The following is an 18,704-nucleotide window of genomic DNA, read 5'->3' as shown; positions in this document are numbered from 1 at the left end:
AAAAGAAAACTAATAACAAAAAAAAAAGCAAATTAAAAGTTTAATCAGTAAGATTTTCACTATATTCCAAGAATGGTTTATTTGAGAAGAAAAGAGGGAAAGTTAAAACTATGGTTTTAAGAAACAGAATAACACCACAGAATAGTTTTTAAAATGGGCTAGAAAATAGAGCCAAATAGAAATCCTGTGGCCAAAAGTTGGTCAACATAAATTCTGATATAATTATAGTAGAAAAATTGACTTGAAAATGGTTAGGGTAGTACAATTACACTACATTTGGAAAATAATAAAGAATCTTTACCCCTGAATATTATAAGCTACAAGTAAATTTAATGGACAGAATATTAAAACATGGGTCATATCATACAAAGTGTTATTTCAAGCACAGAGACAAAGGAAGAATGATAAATTTGACTATGTAAAAGTTTTAAGTTATATAACACTTCATGGAATTCAGGAGAAGGGAGCTGAGTGCTTAAATATGCAGATAGCATTAGAAACTGGGACACTAATAAATTTCTGCACTGCTTAGAATTTAAGCTGATTTAAAATTATATTTCTATGACCAAGTAAATTTATTCTTAGGAATTTATTACAATGTAGTTATCATAAACAAAAAATGAAATGATATGATCCCTATGCTATTAACTGAAATATATGAGGGACTAATAAGTGTATTGTAAAAAAAAAACCCTAATATGAGGTATTTTATATAAATTTTGATGTTTATGAAGGCTGAGTCATTAAGGACACTACAAGAAGACCAACAGAGTAAACGAATCTTGGCCAATGGGGGCTCACAGAGACTGAACCACCAACCAGAGTATGCATAGGCTGGACCTCCTACACATATGTAGCACATATTCAGCTTGTTTATCATGTGGGTCCCCTAGCAACACGAGTAGGGCTGTCTCAGACTCTGTTGCCTGCCTTTTGGTGTTTTTCCTAGCTGGGCTGCCTTGTCAGGCCTAGGTGGGAGAATATGCCCTTAGTCCTGTTGCAATTTGAGGTGCTAGGTGGGCTGATACACCTTGGGGGGGGAGGCGTTCTTTTCTCTGAAAAGAAGGAAAATGTTGGTGGGGGAGGGGATAAGGGTGGGACTGGGTGAAGAGGAGGGAGGGGGCTGGGATCAGGCTGTAAAGTGATAAACAAGTAAATGGGAAAGAGTTGTAAAAATATGTAGCTACATACTCACTGGTGTAACGCAGTATAAGTAGAAAGCTAAGTGCAAGCTCTAGACGATAAGACTTTTACTTTCCTCAAATAATTTTTGTCTTTTTAAGTTGTAAATTGATTAGACACATACACATATATTTTGACTGAATGTACCCATCATTCCCTCCCCTCTGAGTACACCTCTACTACTTTTCCTCAAAACTTCATGTGTTCTTTCTTAAAACCCACTAAGTCCATTTACTACTCGTATGTGCACGGATGCAGTCTATGACACTCTTCAGAACTTGAAAGTAACACCCTATTGTGCAAGACACACATAGTTCAGTCATAGAATATGGAGAAATTAAGATAGTACCTACCTGGAAGCTTCATCCCTACTGGCTAGCTTTCGTAGTGCTAGAAGGTAATATGCACACTACTAGGAGGGAAATGTATTCAACAGTTTTACACACCTGTGAACTACAATGACTCAAAATATATCAACTGGTACAATAATGACACTAATGTTCTAGGAGCCACCAACCACTTGTTGACAGGATTCAAAGTCTGGTCTACAAAACCAATGTCTGATTTGGTACCTTTAACTGGGCCAAAACCCACCGTGGCTGTATTATAGGCTCAGGGGAGATGCTAAAAGAATTGTTCTGCTAAATTAAAAAGGTAACAAACTGCACCCTAAGTTCTTAGCTTTATACCCATATAGATAAATGTATCTCTTAACATTCAAAGGTTTCTTTTCGCAGATTAATATAGACCCCCAAGTGGTGAACCCTCAGACTATAGAGCAGTGGGGAGTCCAGCTCTAATTTGAATATCTATCACATTCCCTTACCATAAAGCTCAAGGATCATTGCAGAAGTGGGGCAGAAGGATTCTAAGAGCCAGAAAGAGTAGATGTCTGCAGTGAAACAGACATGCTGAACATGACAGGACCTCACGTAAGTCCTAAATAAGATCTGTCCAATCCAATTCCCAGCATGGGTAGACAAGGGGTTCATGAAGTCCCATCTTTACATGAGGGAGCCATTTGCAATTGACTGATATTTGGGGAGATGGAGAGTGAGTTCTTTTTCCAGGATGCAGGTCCCCAGAACAGAATACATATGAGAAATACTTTACAAATAGTTTTGCTGTTTCATAAAAATAGTAAATTTGTTTTCCAAATCATTAAAGAAATGGATGGTTTTATAGTGGCAAGAAAAGGAAAACACAGGCATAAGAGATAAATGGTTAGTATGGTATCATCCACTCTCCAATACCCACTAATTACTTGCCAGAAGCCCAACGAGTAGCTCCAGGTGGATCAGTACAAACCATCCCAGAGCAGATTCCTGTCCTCCTGGTTCTTTCTTCATGAGAAAGGACTGCCGATAAGTACATAAGTAATAACTGTAGGTTGTAAGAGCTGTGAAAATCACAACACAGGGCAGCACATTATAGGGATTTTGTGTCAGCAAGTTGTGAAGAGTAACTCTAACTGTGTGTCACTGAACTGAAACATGAAACACAAGACTTCTCTCTTAGTCACATCTGAAGATTTTGAGAGGCAGCTACAGTGTGTCCAGTGTAGAGCCCAGAACATGCACCCACGCACTCATGCACGCATGCACGCATGCACGTGCATACACGCGTACACACACGCACACACAAAACATAATGGCCAAGTGGTGATGGAACTTTTTGATTATCTTGGAAGTTGTGATTGACAAAGAATAAGGACAGTAGTAATATTCCAAAATAATTAAGACTATTACCAAAGAGCTTGGCCTGGTTGGTACTACATGATAACCATGCCTATATCTTGAGGCTCAGAAAGCGAGTTTTTTGTTTGTTTGTTTTTTTAACTTAATGAATACAAATGTCCATTCTTGCTATCTTCTTACTGTCCTCAGCTTATTTTATTTTACACCTTTAGTTCATATATAATATATCAGGTTTATTAAAATTTTCCCATTTAACTAGTGCATGTTCATGCAACCCTGTTTATTCACAAAAGTTAAGGCTCCATGAGGGGATCCAGTTTCTGTATTCATAGCATGCAAACCAATGCACCCTGTCTTACTAGATGACACTAGTGGACAAGTGAATAAATGAATAAGAGAAGAGAATTATACAAGTATCAAAATACAAGTTAAGCATAGTAAGTCCTACACTATTAGGAGATACCATGTCATAAGAAACATACATTACTTTTAATATGAACAGAAATGTAGTATGGAAAGTAAATAAGAAAACATAGCTAATAACATTTATTTTTGAATAAGGCATAAAAATTAACACGAAATGTAACCTTTTCCAAAGACTAAGTCAAACTACATGTATTGAATAAATTTATGAAATTAAGAACACTTGTGTGTATGGATGTGCAATGTATAGATAGCAGATAGAGGCAAATTACATACATATATGCTCAATGAAGGGGAAATATAAATAAAATAGGATTATTTACTCAAACTATGTCAAATTAGACTATTGATTACTTTAGTGAACATAATTAGAATGTAATCTTTCTTCAATATAACACTAACAGACATGAAATAATTTTACTAAATGCTAAAAACAGTAAGAACATATTAAAACCCAGTCTCTTTTAAGGATATAGTTACTTACATAGCAAAAAATTTAATTCAGTGGCCAGTTCTTAAGCTATCAGTAAGGGTCCAGAACAACAGTACTAGAACAGCTACTCTCCTCAGGAGCCACTGGCTCCTCCTGCTAGACATGGAATCAAGCTGGGTAGAGCCTCTAGTTAGACCTCATCCAGAGCACTTTATCTCTGGGGAGTCCCCAAGTGACTGGCATAACAAGAGGCCAATCAGAACCTTTAATCCTCTGCTTTAATGGTTTTTTGAAAGAGGCATGTAACCCTACTTTAAAAAGAAGAGCAAAAGTAGAAGTTAAATGATCCAGTTCAGTTTATAAGCTAGAGGAAAGCTTAGGACACAGCACATACTGGAAAATTTGTCAGTAAAATCTGCTTTCACATTAGTAAAACCAATGCAATTCTCTGAATAGACTACTATTCACAGTTCATAGAAGTTGTTTTTGTTTTTGTTTGTTTTAACGTAATGCTGTTGATGAACCAAGTTGGAAGAATATGTGACTGACTTTAAATTATGATACTGGTCTTTCAGAGGTCTATTCAATATTTTTGAAAATTGAATTTACCAAGAATGAACTCCCTCACAATTAATTAAATGAACTTAAAAATGTTTACAAGATTATTACCCATGAAAGCACACAGGTAAATAAAATAATAATTACCTTCCACAAAAAAAAAAAGAAAAGAAAAAAACTGTTTTAAGACCATACTCCTATGTATAGCATAATTCTGAAGTTCCATCAGTAAAATAAAGCATAATGGAGGAAAGTCTTAAAAGGCAAAAAAGTCCTGCAGTGCAGACGGGAGGCAATGCTATCCCAGTCAGAGCTGGAGCTTCCTTCCCTGTGTAAGCACAAAGTGCATGGTGCAGGAGCAATGGTTCTACAGTGATAAATGAAGAAGTGAAAATGATCCTTGTTTGGCTTCACACAACCTGTATCAGACATCCCAGACAGAATACTGAGTAGCAGTGGGAAAATTGGGATTAAAGCTCTTATCTTTAAAGGAAGATAGCAAGTGTCAATTCCTGAGTACATGATATGAGAAATAAGCAGGATAAGAAACTATATAGCACCAGAGTACGTGAGAAAGTCATATCCCACTCTCCACTCAATTGTGGAGACAGTTCTGACCATTTGCTAGATCTGGGTAGGGGTTTAAAGTTTACCACCTGTATTGTCCTTGGATGGTGCCTTAGTTTGAGCAGGACCCCTGGGCCCCACAGGAACAGTCATAGGGGAGGGGAATAAGGGGAAAATGGGAGGGAGGGAAGAATGGGAGGATACAAGGGATGGGATAACCATTGAGATGTAACAAGAATAAATTAATAAAAAAAAAACCCTCACAGTTCATTCTAAAAAAAAAAAAAAGAAAAAAGAAAAAAAAAAGAAACTATATAACACTGATTAAAAAGGAAGAACTGAGTATTTGGTGTTATTTACTTATTATTTTAATATTTTATTAAATCTATTAAAATAAGACTCCTAAGACAAAGTCCGATAATACATCACAATTGAGAGTAAGTCATTTATTCAGAAAAATCCCAATACTTAAAGTGCATTCAATATGGCACACCTTGCAAAATATAGCATAGCAATTACATTTTGTATTTGTTAATTTAGTGGGTGCATATGACATGCATCCCACTAAATTATTCTGCTTCTGGTTTCTCCAATACACTCAGGAAAACATGGAAAATTTGACTTTTTAAAAAAAAAAACATAGAATTTGCCTTCAAAGTGAAAAGAGTATAATTTATTTTGCTAATGCAAAATGAATAGAATGAATTATTTCAATGTTTTCAGGGGGGGGACACAGAAATAAAGTGTTTCTTTAAAAATGATAATCACTTTGCTATATTTTACAGTTTGTTTCATCCTGTGACAGAAGGAATACAAAGCGTCCCAGGGAAAAGAAGTGTGCTGACAGGAGAGAACTCAGAGAGAACTCACCATCTCCAAGTGAGACCCAGAGCCTAAAATCTGCATTTGCTATCCATCCCCCCAGGACCTAATGAGCAAGTGAAGACAGATAAAACAATGCCACAGGATAGTAGAATATCAGCAGCGATAGTGGGAAAAGTGAGTAAAAAAAACTTCAAATACAACAACTTCCAACAATACGGAAATAAGAAACACAGGAATAGTTTATTAAAGATTGATTTATATTTTTAAACTTTAATACAATTTTACCTGCTTGTTATATTTTCTGCACTTATTTGAAACTTTCAAACAAACAGCTTAAAACAGAGAATTTTTTTTCAGTGATCTCTACTACCACACCATCTTCATTTTTTGATTACCTAACTTTTATTATTTGTTTGAACATATGTCCTAAATAATACAGCTGTTGATGATCAATTAGGATGACAGAAGGTTAGAGCTCCATTACAAACAGACAATTTACTTTAGCTGCTACTCCAAATACCAATCTGATTAAAACAGTGCCCTATCCTCAAAGAATCTGACTCTAATTCCTATTCTCTCACAAGTAGTCCTCTAGTTGGCCAATAGCCTACCATTTAGTAATTTTTCATATTTACTAATACAATTTGAAGGCATCAGCATTTTAAAGTGAAAAAAAAAAGCCCATAATAAGAAAAGTACCAGGATAATCCATGTGATCATTTGTTTTTACTTGTAGCTAAAGTTACCTGGATCATCTTGATAATCCACTCACTGCTAATGTCACTTTTAAAGCCATGAGCTAGGGTATTTTTTTAAACAATGGAAATGTAGAGGTAAAAAAAAAAACTACATAAACCTGAACTAAAACCTAAAATAAGCTCTCTAAAAGGGATGAGAGTCTCCAGGGGTTGAAATTCCTGGAGGCATAAAGTTAGTCTTTGCCTCTCAATTTCTTTAAAGGAAGAAAACAAGATCTGGTTTATTAATTATGCAACAAAATTTATCTATTTCAACTTTAGCTTTTCATAGAGCATTGTATTTCAGCAAATACAATACAGAACCAATAAAAGTCCCAGGCAGTGAGGGATTCACCAATAAGTAACTTAGTGGCTGTCTGGAAAACACAATTTAGTCACCAGGAAAGACATAAGTACTGATTATATATATTACAATTCTAAGACCACAACAGAGAGAAAAATTCATTCTAGCTGCTAAGATCAATAAAGACTAACTGAGTTGTTTAGGAGTGAAGGGTCAAGGGCATTCTGGTGACACATTACCATGGGGCAAGGCATGGAAAGACAGAAAAGAAAGGATGTGCAGAGAATATCAAGGTGCCTACTATGGCCCCAGTTGGACACTGAGTAGGAATTTTTAGTTTCAGCCATGGCTCAAAGCTGAGATTACTATGTTCCAATGATTAGCAGAAGTAAGGTGGCAAGGCATCAGTATGGTAACTGTCAAGGCAGGTTTTAGCTCACCTTTAAAATTTTAAGTACATATTCTCAGACATGAGCTTATACTTTGAGAAATAGATAGGAAATTCAGTTTGTTTCCTGTCCTAAAGTAAGACAATGTGGGGGAGGGCAGGGGGCTGGCAATTCATTAGTAGTAAAGAAAGCGAGAGAGAGAAAGACAGATAGAGGAGAACAAGAGAAGAGAGAGTGAGAGAGAAAAGAAAAGGAAGGGAAGGAAGGAGGGAGGCACGGGGAGGGAAGGATGAAGAGGTAGAAAGTAGGTAAAGGCATTAGAAATGAACAGACTTCCTATGATTTGTTAGAGCAAAGAAATGTCTACAGCCAGTGTTTTACAAGCTTCAGAGAGCAGAATGGGACAGCTTGAGGCAGAGAGTTTGAGACTGATCCGACAATATAGCATAGCAAGACATCGAAACCTCATCATAAGAAGAGATTGCATTTTGATCAAACTCAGTAACAGACAAAAACAAAAGACATAAATGTCGGAGGTGACGGGGGGGGGGGGGGGGGCCGGGGGGGGGCAGGGGGTGGGTATAAGGAGGATGAGGGAGCTACGGGATGAGAACAGAAACTATGCATTACACACATGTATGAAATTATAAAAGGGCAATTTAACAAAGTTATTAAAAAATTAGTACTGTCTTTTCTCCCCCATACATAGAGGATTATCAAGGAACCACAGCAACTCCATAATAAAGTCAGAGGAAGACTAGAGACCATGGAACAAAGCAATGAAGGGGAAGAGTTGACCAAAAGGGTGACAAAGTTGAAAAAGTCAGAGCAAATTTTATGTAGATGTCCACCCTACCCACACCACATGCAACTTCATTCTTACTCCACTAGAGAATGCAAGAAACTGTAGCAAATAAACAAGAAAGAAAAAGAGGAAGTGAGATAAAGGTCATGAGCAATATTTTATCACGACAGGAAAAATTAATCATCAGAATGGAACTAAAGGTACAATGACAGGAAAGAATAATGCAACTGTGGTTCAAACTTTTGGGTAGTCCGTTTCTTTAATTGATTGATTATGAAGCAAAATAATACGTAAAGTGGTCTGACAGAGTAAATAACCGGAACCTTGATGTGGTTATAGGTAGCTGGGAATCCACTTTATAAATACAGAAAAAACAAATTTGCTTTATAATAAATGTACAATAGTCATGTAAGCATCCCATGTGATAATAGCAATCTAGGAAAAAGCACAGGTTCATGTAGAGGGGTCACCATTACAAACAATATGAGAGGAGGAAGGGCTAGAGTCATCTTACTGCAAAAGAAACCTACAGTGAGGACTAAGTGTGAGTTGGCTGCACAGAGGACAGAGCCCCAGTGGTTCAGGTGGTCAAAGGTGAAAACACACACACACACACACACACACACACACACACACACACACACACACACACACATTTAAAACTACTAAAATGTGAGAATCCATTGCACACAGTCTGGAAGCACAGAATGAGGTTGAGGACCCAAGGAGGATCAGAGCACATACTGTGACAGGCACTTGGATTTCATCTAGCACACAATGAGGTGGGGAGACTAAAGGTTTTAGCAACACACAGTTTTCAAATATTGCACACACGGCAGATGTTAAGCAACCTTTCAAGTATGTTTATTGTTTTCCCCACAACAACCCTGTGAGGTAGGTGTAATGAAACTCAATTAGCAGTCAAAACAAAACAAAACAAAAACCTTAAACTTGTTAAGCAATTTACACTTGATTAAGTCGCTACATATGACAGTTGGGATTCCAGATTGCACTACAAAAATACATTAGAAAACTGATACACACACGAATACATACATCTACACACAATTATCAACAAGACACATGGCAATTTTTATCCTTCAATCAACAAAGTAATAAATGTTTGCCAAATCAGTATTATAATCAGCTTTGTGACATCAGTTTTTTTTAAAGAAAACATTGAAATTCAGAGTAATGATATATATACCGAAAATAATGATAGAGTCACAAAAATAAACAGAAATTAGTTGATATATAATATAAGAATTTCAAAGACTAGGGCAGTCAAGCATAATTTTATCTCTTTGATTCACTTAAAACTATCTGGAATCAATCAATCAACAAAAAACCTCAACAGTTATTACCAAAATATCTAAATTCTAATTGCATATATCAATGTGTTGAAAGTAAATTATCTTTTGGAAGACAAAAATGGCACATAATATGCTAAGGGTTTCCTAATTGAAGGAATTAAAATATTGGCCATTTAGCATGAACTACAAAAAAACTGTCTATGCAGTGCTATGGAGCAAAGTCATCTTTCTGCTTCACCTACTGATTAAAATGAAAAAGATTTTAAAAACATATCTATTTTTAAAACATACCATTTTTTAACACCTGTTTGGGACAATGTAAAATATGTTCCTAACTCAAAAGATCCTCTGCAAAACTGTGGATAACATTTGAAAATTCAAATTTATGGATTAAAAATATTTAAAACTTATATTATTTTAAAATAATTTAAGGTACATAAAATCTACCTTCCAACCTTTTTCATCTTGGGCCCTCTATTTTCTGATCAGGATCATTTTGGTTTAAAATTGCTTTTTCAAATTTCTCCATGGAAGCTAGATGTTGCCAGAACATTACTGACAGGTGTCTGAGTGCCTATCATTTCAGCAGTTAAATTTTTATTTATGCATCTGCTTCATTTTTCTTATTACAAGTAGACGATTACAGAGTATAAATTTGCATATTCATTAAGGTTTAATTATTCTATCCTAATATTTATTTCTGAATTCTCAAACAATGAAGTGAATGCTACTTTACAGTAATCCCAAGCACAGCTCTAGCCATTCAGAGTTAAGGGGAGGAGCTCATTGTCCTGGAGGACAATCACACAGGTGCTGTCTGCATCTACTCAACCAGGTGATGGTAACAAAAGCTCCAAAGGTATAGTTTGCCTGAGGTCTCAAGCAGGGAAATCTGCATTAAGTTCAAGGAATAAAGGCATGAACTTAATGCATTTCTACCTAAAGTCCCAATCGAAACTGCACAAATTAAAGCTGTATTTTAATATTAAGAGTCACATGATCAAAACTGAATCTAGTAAGTTGTCAAACTTAAATTACTACATACTAAGTACAAAAGTTAGCATCCTGTATAATTCTAAACATACTCAGTCCCATGTAACAAGGATAGTTAATGACCTTTACAAAAAAAAAAGAAACATAGCTATTCCTCCCAGTGCTAATGAAAAATGAACTGCAATAATAATTTATGTTTTTAGAACATGTAAAAGTGATAGCAATTTTAATATTTCATAAACTTATAATCCCTTCTTGACAGAGAAAAACTATAACGTCTATATTATACTTTAAAAATATTAAGTTTAGTAGAGATTTTTTTGTCTTAAGCCTATACAAATAATTGTTTTAAAATGAATATTTATGTTGGTACTATTTAAATAAAATTTTACTCTGAAAATAAAGATTTTTCTAATTCATTTGATTAACAGTTATTGAGAATTATAATAAGCATACTTTTTTTTAAAAACTGCATTTCCAAATACCCTATTTCTACTACAAAATCAAAAGTAGTAGAAAGACTCTGGAGCAAACCCATTGTCTTCCTATGACACTAAATGCACAACACTCAGCTGTTAGCAATTACAAACAATATTCCAACTAAGAAAGCCACAGCAAACATAAAAAATACTATTTTGAATACAGGGCATTCTACCTGTGTTCCACAAAAAGATTCTATGGCTCTCTAGAAAAACCTTTTCTTCTATCTAACTCACTGAGTTGTTCTGAAATTAACCTTATTCATGTTTGAGGAAGAATCTATAGACACAGATGTGTGCATAAGTATCTTCAATTTATAATTAATAATGGATAGTTATCTAAATCAAGGGACAATATGTAATTGTGATTAAGACTTTAGGAAGATAAAGAGGCCCCAATTTTTTTTACATAGAAATGTCAAAAGGCTCATCAAAAATACATAAATGAAAATAAGCAAACAGCAAATTACACCACTAAATTTTTTAAACATTTCTAAAATAGTAAAGTGAAACCACAGAGTATAGTACAAACAAAAAATTATAATGATTTTTTTTATAATAAAAGGTATAAACTTTTCAAACTAATACTAAAGAAAGTACTATTTTTTAAAGTTGGCTACATCAACCAAAAATTTCATTTAGTAAATGGGAGTTAGAGACCAAAGTATATTATGATTTAATATTTAATTGTTTCCTTTCTCCCATGCCTGGATTCTAAATATTTTTTTTAAATATAAAACTTGGTAGTTCTAAATTAAAGAAGCCTACTATGTTCATCACACAAACTGGCATTGCTTCAAAACTGTCACCAGAGGAGGCGCCAGCACTAACCTACAGGCCTTGGTTAGCAAGGCCAACGGTACCCTCTAATACCAGCATGGCTCTACTGCCTCATGAATGCTCTGGATACTTGAAATTTTGAACACAACTTAATTCCTTTAGATTTTGGTTTGTGAACAACTTACAGAAAATATTTTAGTTTCTCTTGGTCTCCATAATAAATTAATTTGCAAAAAGTGGTACATCCACCTATGTGATATCCACCTTGTTACCGATCAGCAGTCACATTTAAAGCCAGGGAGAGAAGCAGTAAGTTTACCTGACCTCCACAGATTTCTCAAGGACGTGTCCCAGCTATGTGTTACTCTCTCTTACTGGGTTTTCCAGTCTACGGTGGGTACACAAGGAACTTACAGTCTATGTAGTACTCCTAGTCAGTGTCACTCTGCGGATGGCACAGTGGAGAAATACCTTCTGTACGGGCCCATGTACAATTTCTTCTGCAGCTGGCAGCACCTAGGGGAAAGTGCGCTGTTAAACAGTTGCTGCGTTCCACCTCAGTAGTGGCTGCAATTCGGTGGTGGGTGAAGTGATTCCTGTACATACATACAGGGGTGAAAAGTACTATAGAAGATGAACATATTTGAGAACGAAAGCGACTGTGTGGAAAACTGCCACAGCAAAACAGAATACATCACTCAGTCACAAGAGACCTGCACAGATGACCGCCATTCGTTTAAAGGCTGGATGTTAAGATGACGGCAAGGAACAGAATACAGCTGTTCAGTTCACAACACAATTATAAAGCAAATATAAGACATGGTAAAAAATAAACCCGAGCATTTATCCACTTATAACATTGTTTCAACAGACATTTATCTAAAATAAGTAAATATATACAGTATCATCCCTTACCACTCAGCTAGTTCACTGGTATTGTTTTAAGATGACCAATCAAAGACAAAACAGGTTGAGATGCCAAACTTGAAGCCAAGCCACACAAATATGCCCAAAGAGAAATAAAAAAAAAAGACACTGCAAAATTATAAATTATTTTAGCTTTGTAATGAAAGGATTAGTTATCAACATCTAGTGACAATTTTTATTTCAAATTATGGAATTTTAAAATCTCTTACACAGAAAAACTCCCATCTTCCAAAGTTAAATTGGGTTCCACTCTAGAAACAGTCATTATCCTAGGACCATGTGAACAGTCAGTTAATGGATAGTAAGGTGCTTTTAGTTCATTACTAGCAAAAGTTGTTATTGCATTTTGAATTTACCACACCAATGCTCTTTACATGCAATTCATTCTGGATTGAGCCAGAGAGAATTAGAAGACTATTCTCTCAAAGATGCCACTTGCCCTTCCTGCTGAAGGGGCACCCTTATTTCAATCTCCACTACAATTTCTATGTTTCAACTCTTCTATACAGTTCACATTACTTATTTTATTTTTGAAGAATATTTAAAAACATTTATAATCTTGTTATCCTTTGTTATTTATTTTATGTAATTGATAATATTTATTTCAAAAATAAGACTAAAAGTGGCAGTTAGTAGTAATTAATAGCAGGCCTGAACAAAAAGTACAACAATTTTATACGTGTAATGATATGTATATTTCTTTCTCTTCTCTGATAGACCTACCTACTAACTGTCTTAAAATTATCTATGGAACATAGCAGCTGTGTTGTTAGGCCTGAGGCTTCGTTACTTGTGTTCTTAAGATACGTAGAACAAGACTTTCAAACTAAGAACTGATCACTATGACATGACTCAGGTCATAATACTTAAATAACACACTCTCCTTCTGAAACTGAGGTGGTTTGCGTGAAAGCCCAAGAAATCTGTCATAAAAACGTGTCCTTTACTTCAAGTATTTTTTACCTAATTTGCTAATTAAGAATTTATTTACACCAAAACATATACTCAGTACAGCCAGAAACAGCTACTGCCACTCCCCACTCAGCTTTCTTGTCTTTCTGTATTTAAGACACATTATGAATAAACAGCATTTTTTTTTAAGGGTTGACATGTGGTAAAGGAGAAAAAAATAGAGTTTGCTGGTCTCTTTATTTACAAGACAAGGCCCAGGATTCCTGGTACAGCCTTCATATATAAGGCATACAGAAGCCAGAAATTCTGTGAAATTACACAGGAGTCCCTAAATTCTTCCACTGGAAACAGACCATAATAAGCTTTTGTAAGGTTCTCAAATGTGTTCTCCAAAGTCCCTGGTGAATTTGCAGGAATGACTAATGAATGATTTTAAAATTCAACAGAATATGTAGATTTAATCTTTGTAAGTTAAATGCCTAAGTCTAAATAGCTGCTGTTTCTCATGTGAAGTAAGAATACCCATTTATAGTTTGTAATGCTTTACAACAAGACAAACCTTGTACAAGGAGTGTGTTTTGATGCTTAGCCTACTATATTACTAGCAGTGACCAGTGACTACTCAAGTTAGCAGAGCTCTTTACAGTATGGCATACTCACTTACTATGACATAATGACACTTTCACTGAACCATATATTAGAAAGTTTAAAATCACAAGGTGTACACTTCAATAATTATTCGGAATTGCTGAGGCTACTGGCTATATTAGTCCGTATTCTCCAATGCAGTATTAACATTGGTCTTCCCCTTTTACTACCCTCACTTTCAACTATGTCAGCTACAGAAAATATGGCTTCAACTGTTTATATAAAATGATTTCACTACCTTCATCACACTTTCATTGTCATCCCACGTGAATATGAAAAAATTATTAAATTTGTAAAAATGCAGTAAGAGATTACATGTTTTGCAAAGACACTATTAATGCTCTAGTTTTAAAAAGTATTTTCCCAAATTGTTGGAAATGCAGTTTTCTGAAGATAAAAGATGACACAAATTCAAAAGTATACATGCTTTTAAAGGAGTCTTTGAACTGCCACAAGGAGGTACATTTTTTCCTGAAAATAAACTCAAAATGCTGCTATATTATAGAACATTGTGCGGTATTTCTTAAAGTGAAATATGCTCTAGAAGTAAGAAACTGGCGGGTAACTCCCACCATTTATTAGGGAGTTGACAAAAGTGTACGGTGTTTCACCATCATTTCAATGGAGACTTTTCTAGAGGCTTCTCATGAGAAAGTTGGCATGTTCTATACTGATGTGTTACAGCATGTTTCCAGCAGGACAGGGACGGTTTTATGTGCGGGTACAGATGAGAGGGGCACGATCCAGAATCTATAATGGAAAGCATGAGTCTCAAACATACATGTAGAAACCTGGAAGGACAAGAATATGACAGGCCCACGTGTGGTAAAAAATTAGAGCATATTTTCTTCTAAGAAAGGCATGTAGGTAAGTAGTGTGTGAGACTCTAACAGCATCATGGAAAATGAAATTAGAGATATGGATAATTCAACAGAGGACATGATTATGGGAGCATAGACTTTTAAAATACTAAAAGGGCTTTCAGAATAAAACTTACGGGGTTTAGAATCTAGCTTAATGGCAGAGGCTTGCCTAGCATGTGTAAGGCCTTGAGTTCAAATCCAGCAAAGCACTGCAAAACAAACAAACAATAAGTTATATACTATGTAAATCCCTGGAAGAGTAAAAACTATGGAATAAGTCAAAGCTATTTTCAGAACTTTGAGTCTGAATAACAGGATTTATTCATTCATTCAACAACTAAACACTGTTAATTCTGTTTCAGCTACCCCACTAAGTACTGGGTAAAGCAGTCAAGCAAAGAGTCAACTGCCTTGAAAAGTATATGCTAATAGAAGAAATATGAAGCCATTATGCATAAAATGCAGTCAATGCTTAGATAAAGTATATAAATCCAAAACAAAGACAAGTTATGGAAATAGGATAACAAACATTCTGCTGACTGGGTTCTCAGAGAAGATCATGGAAACATGGTATTTCAAATTCAGTCACCAAACTACCTGGTATAAAATCCCTACAAGCAGGTTAAAGATTAAGCTTGATCAGGTGGTAGAATACACTTCCTGGGACACACCCAGCGAAAATGGAACTTAAGGAAGAAGAACAAAGCGTTGTGATGGGATAAGATAGGACTTTTTGGCGAAGAGACATGGCCTTTCATAGCTTCCATAAGTGACCCTTCTTCAGCAACTCTTACTGCAGATTCTCCTCTCCTCTCTCCTCCTCCTTCTCTCTCTCTCTCTCTCTCTCTCTCTTTCTCTCTCTCTCTCTCTCTCTCTCTCTCTCTCTCTCTGTCTGTCTTTCTCTGTGTGTGTGTATGGGAGGTACCCCTATGACCCAACTGACATGTACAGTGACATATGAAGATACTCAAGTAGAGCTAGCAATTGTTTCTCAGGCTACTTAGATTGCTGGGGAACTAGTCAAGTGCAAGGCAGGAACAGAGACTGAAGGAAAGGAACAGCATAGATCTCAAATAAGCAAGCCTTTTCACTTCACCGCGTGTCATTCATTCACCAGTACAGGGGTCGAAATGAGTTAAACTATTCTCTACTCACAGAAGCAAACAAAGTGAACAAATACATGCCAACCTCCTCTGCTGCCACATCACTGGACAGTCTACACCTAAACAGCATTAAGCAACAAGGAGAAGATGGTATAAACTGACTATGAGATTAAAATTCAAACTGGATAGATAACACAGACCTTCTGAAACCTCCAGAGTAAAGTAGCCAATAAACACTGGTGTGCTCAGTCATCACCAAAGCTCATTCTAAAAAACAAATACCCAGTTTGTATTCCCTTGCAATTCCTTACCTCAGCCAATAGTGTTTATAAAATGGTTATCAAGGTACTAGCTCTTACTCTTAAGCTCTCTTTCTTCCTCACTGTCCCCCTGGGGTGCCCCTTTCCTCCTCTCCCCATGTTATACCATGTTAAAAAACAAACAAACAAAAACAAGGAAATAGCAAGTCACTCTCACTAGTCATTTTCCAGGCATATAAATGGGTACCAGGCCAAATATCATCATTACCTTATTATTTATTCTTAGTAACATCCAACAATCTGAGGTACATAAGATTTGTCTTTAAGTTTTTCTTCATATAAAGATTAAGAAAGTGTGAGACAGAGAGATGGCTCAGCAGGTCAAGGCACTTAAGGTGGAGGGAAGATGGCCTGAGTTAGAGGTTCAAGAGCATATGGTGAATAACCAAGTCCTGCAAGGTGACCTCTGACATATACATAGTACATGCATGACAAGCACATGTCCATACACAATAAATATATGGAATTTTAAGAACAAGAAAGTCTTTAGAAAAAATTGTGGAAATAATTGAAAATCTGTAAAAAAAAAAAAAACTTTTATCAGGAACGCTAAGTGATTAATATGATATAAATGCAAATATTTTGCAGATTTTGTGGAGAATATTTGGGTTTATAGAAAGCTGAAAAATAAGAGGCCAGAGATGTAACTCAGGGGTAGAGCATCTGTCTAGCATGGCCACAGCCTTGGGTTCCATCTATGAACAAAATAGGAAACCTAAAAATTAAAATTCTTGAAAATATCAACTCAGAAGACTATAGAGAAAAAAATGTTTTGGAATAAGAAAAACAAAATTCAGATTTCTTGTTCCTAACGAACACTTGATATTTGCATTGAAGAAGGCTGAAACAATTTCAGAGAATGTTCTAACTGATAATTTAATAACAAAATATCTTCCACATTTTCTGAGCATTTAACATTTAATTAATATTTGAAGGAGGATTCTCAAAAACTCAGGTAGCTCGTTTTAAATAAAGGCATCAGCATTTTACATAACTAAATTATAAATGACCTTATCTTTGCTTAAATGTCACAATTTTCAAGGATACAGGAACATTATATTGATACTTGTAACTGTTGGAATAACCCTGACTCATTTTACAATCATTTGTAATCCTAAATCAGTACACATACATTCAACACAAATCATCTCAAGCACTCATGAGGGGTAAAAAGCAATATTGGCTACTAAGATAATTTATAATTACAAATTTTAGAAGCTGTAAAATTATTTTTTCCATTTCCTATTCCTGTATAAAACTCAGTCACTTTGACACTAAATAATTAAAATACACTCGTATAAGACTATGGGAACAGGGTCCAAACATGAAGTTCTGTGAGAATTCTGAGTGCTTGTAAGAAACTTCAAATAAAGAAGGCAAGAATCTCGTGGCCTCAGTTTCTTCAAAAATCAAAATTGCTCTTGAAATGTGTTTTTGTGCTTTACGTCTACCCAGGTGTAGCAGACAGCAGTGAGCTTACTTCAGCTATTGTTATTCTTAGGACTCTATGGAAAAGTCATATTTTTGGCAAGTGTCCCTTGCCCTTGTGATTGTATATGTTACTCTGGAAAGTGACTCTTTTTAACCCTCAGAATATAAACTGCCTGATGCTCCGAATAAAGTTGACTCCTATTGCATACTTTAGTCCACCCCTTTTTAGGCCCTACTCTTCCAGATTTCTGCCACCAACTAAAGCAGCAATCAACTAAAAATATTTTTTAAAAAATCATGACCTACAAGAAGACTACTACAATGTATGATGAAAGAAATCAAGAGACCTAAGTGAATGAGTGGCATGTGGCCCATGTAGTCGGACAGGAATACATATCTGGTAAGAGGCCAGCCCTCACTAAACTCTTCTAAAAATTCAGGGCAACTCAAAACAAAATCCCAGCAAGTTATAGTAGAGATATCAATTAGTTATAAGTCAAAAGATATAATAAGTGAACATAAAACCAAGAAAAAGAATGAGGTCAAAAGACTAAGGTTCTCCCACTTGAAGGCATCTATAAAGTTACAGTGATAAAGCCAGTGTGGTACTGTTTAAAAAGAGGCAAATTGATCAACAGGACAAAACAGAAGTGACCAAAGTAAAACAACATAAACGTAATCAACTATTTTTCACAAAATAATAAAAGTATTTTAGTGAATGAGTTTTTTTAACAAGTCAATCCAGATATAGACTATAAACCTTTCACAAAACATTAACTCAAAGTAAATCAAAGACTAAGTTACTTCTAAGACCACACAAGACATTGTTACTTCTAAGACTACTTAAGAAAACAAAGGAGAAAATTTAGGTGATCATGGGATTGACAATGATTTTTTTTTAGAGACAATGCAATTCTTATTAAGGGAAACTGACCTGCTGAATTATGTAAAGACAACTCAACTCTGGGAAACATTAGAAGCATGAAAGGATTAGTCATAGATGGTGAGAAAATAC

General features: G+C 35.4%; 1 protein-coding gene across 11 annotated transcripts in view; it reads right to left on the bottom strand.

Moving 5' to 3' along the window:
• NOVA1 (NOVA alternative splicing regulator 1) overlaps positions 1-18,704 on the bottom strand; it is a 136,660-nt gene that overhangs the window by 69,683 nt on the left and 48,273 nt on the right. For 3 of the 11 annotated variants that reach the window (XM_084793255.1, XM_084793247.1, XM_084793256.1), the window contains exons 2-3: positions 14,970-15,044; positions 11,900-12,001 (exon numbers count right to left, since the gene is read on the bottom strand). The exons of the other annotated variants lie outside the window; for them this stretch is intronic. The gene's annotated coding sequence lies outside the window, so the exon portion shown is untranslated. The remainder of the gene's footprint in view (positions 1-11,899; positions 12,002-14,969; positions 15,045-18,704) is intronic. 11 annotated transcript variants of the gene reach the window in all.

The sequence above is a fragment of the Acomys minous genome (assembly GCF_964271855.1).
Source record: "Acomys minous genome assembly, chromosome: 8".
NCBI lineage: Eukaryota > Metazoa > Chordata > Mammalia > Rodentia > Muridae > Acomys > Acomys minous.
Note: the sequence above shows the minus strand (reverse complement) of the source record. Positions and strands in the feature narration are given on the sequence as shown.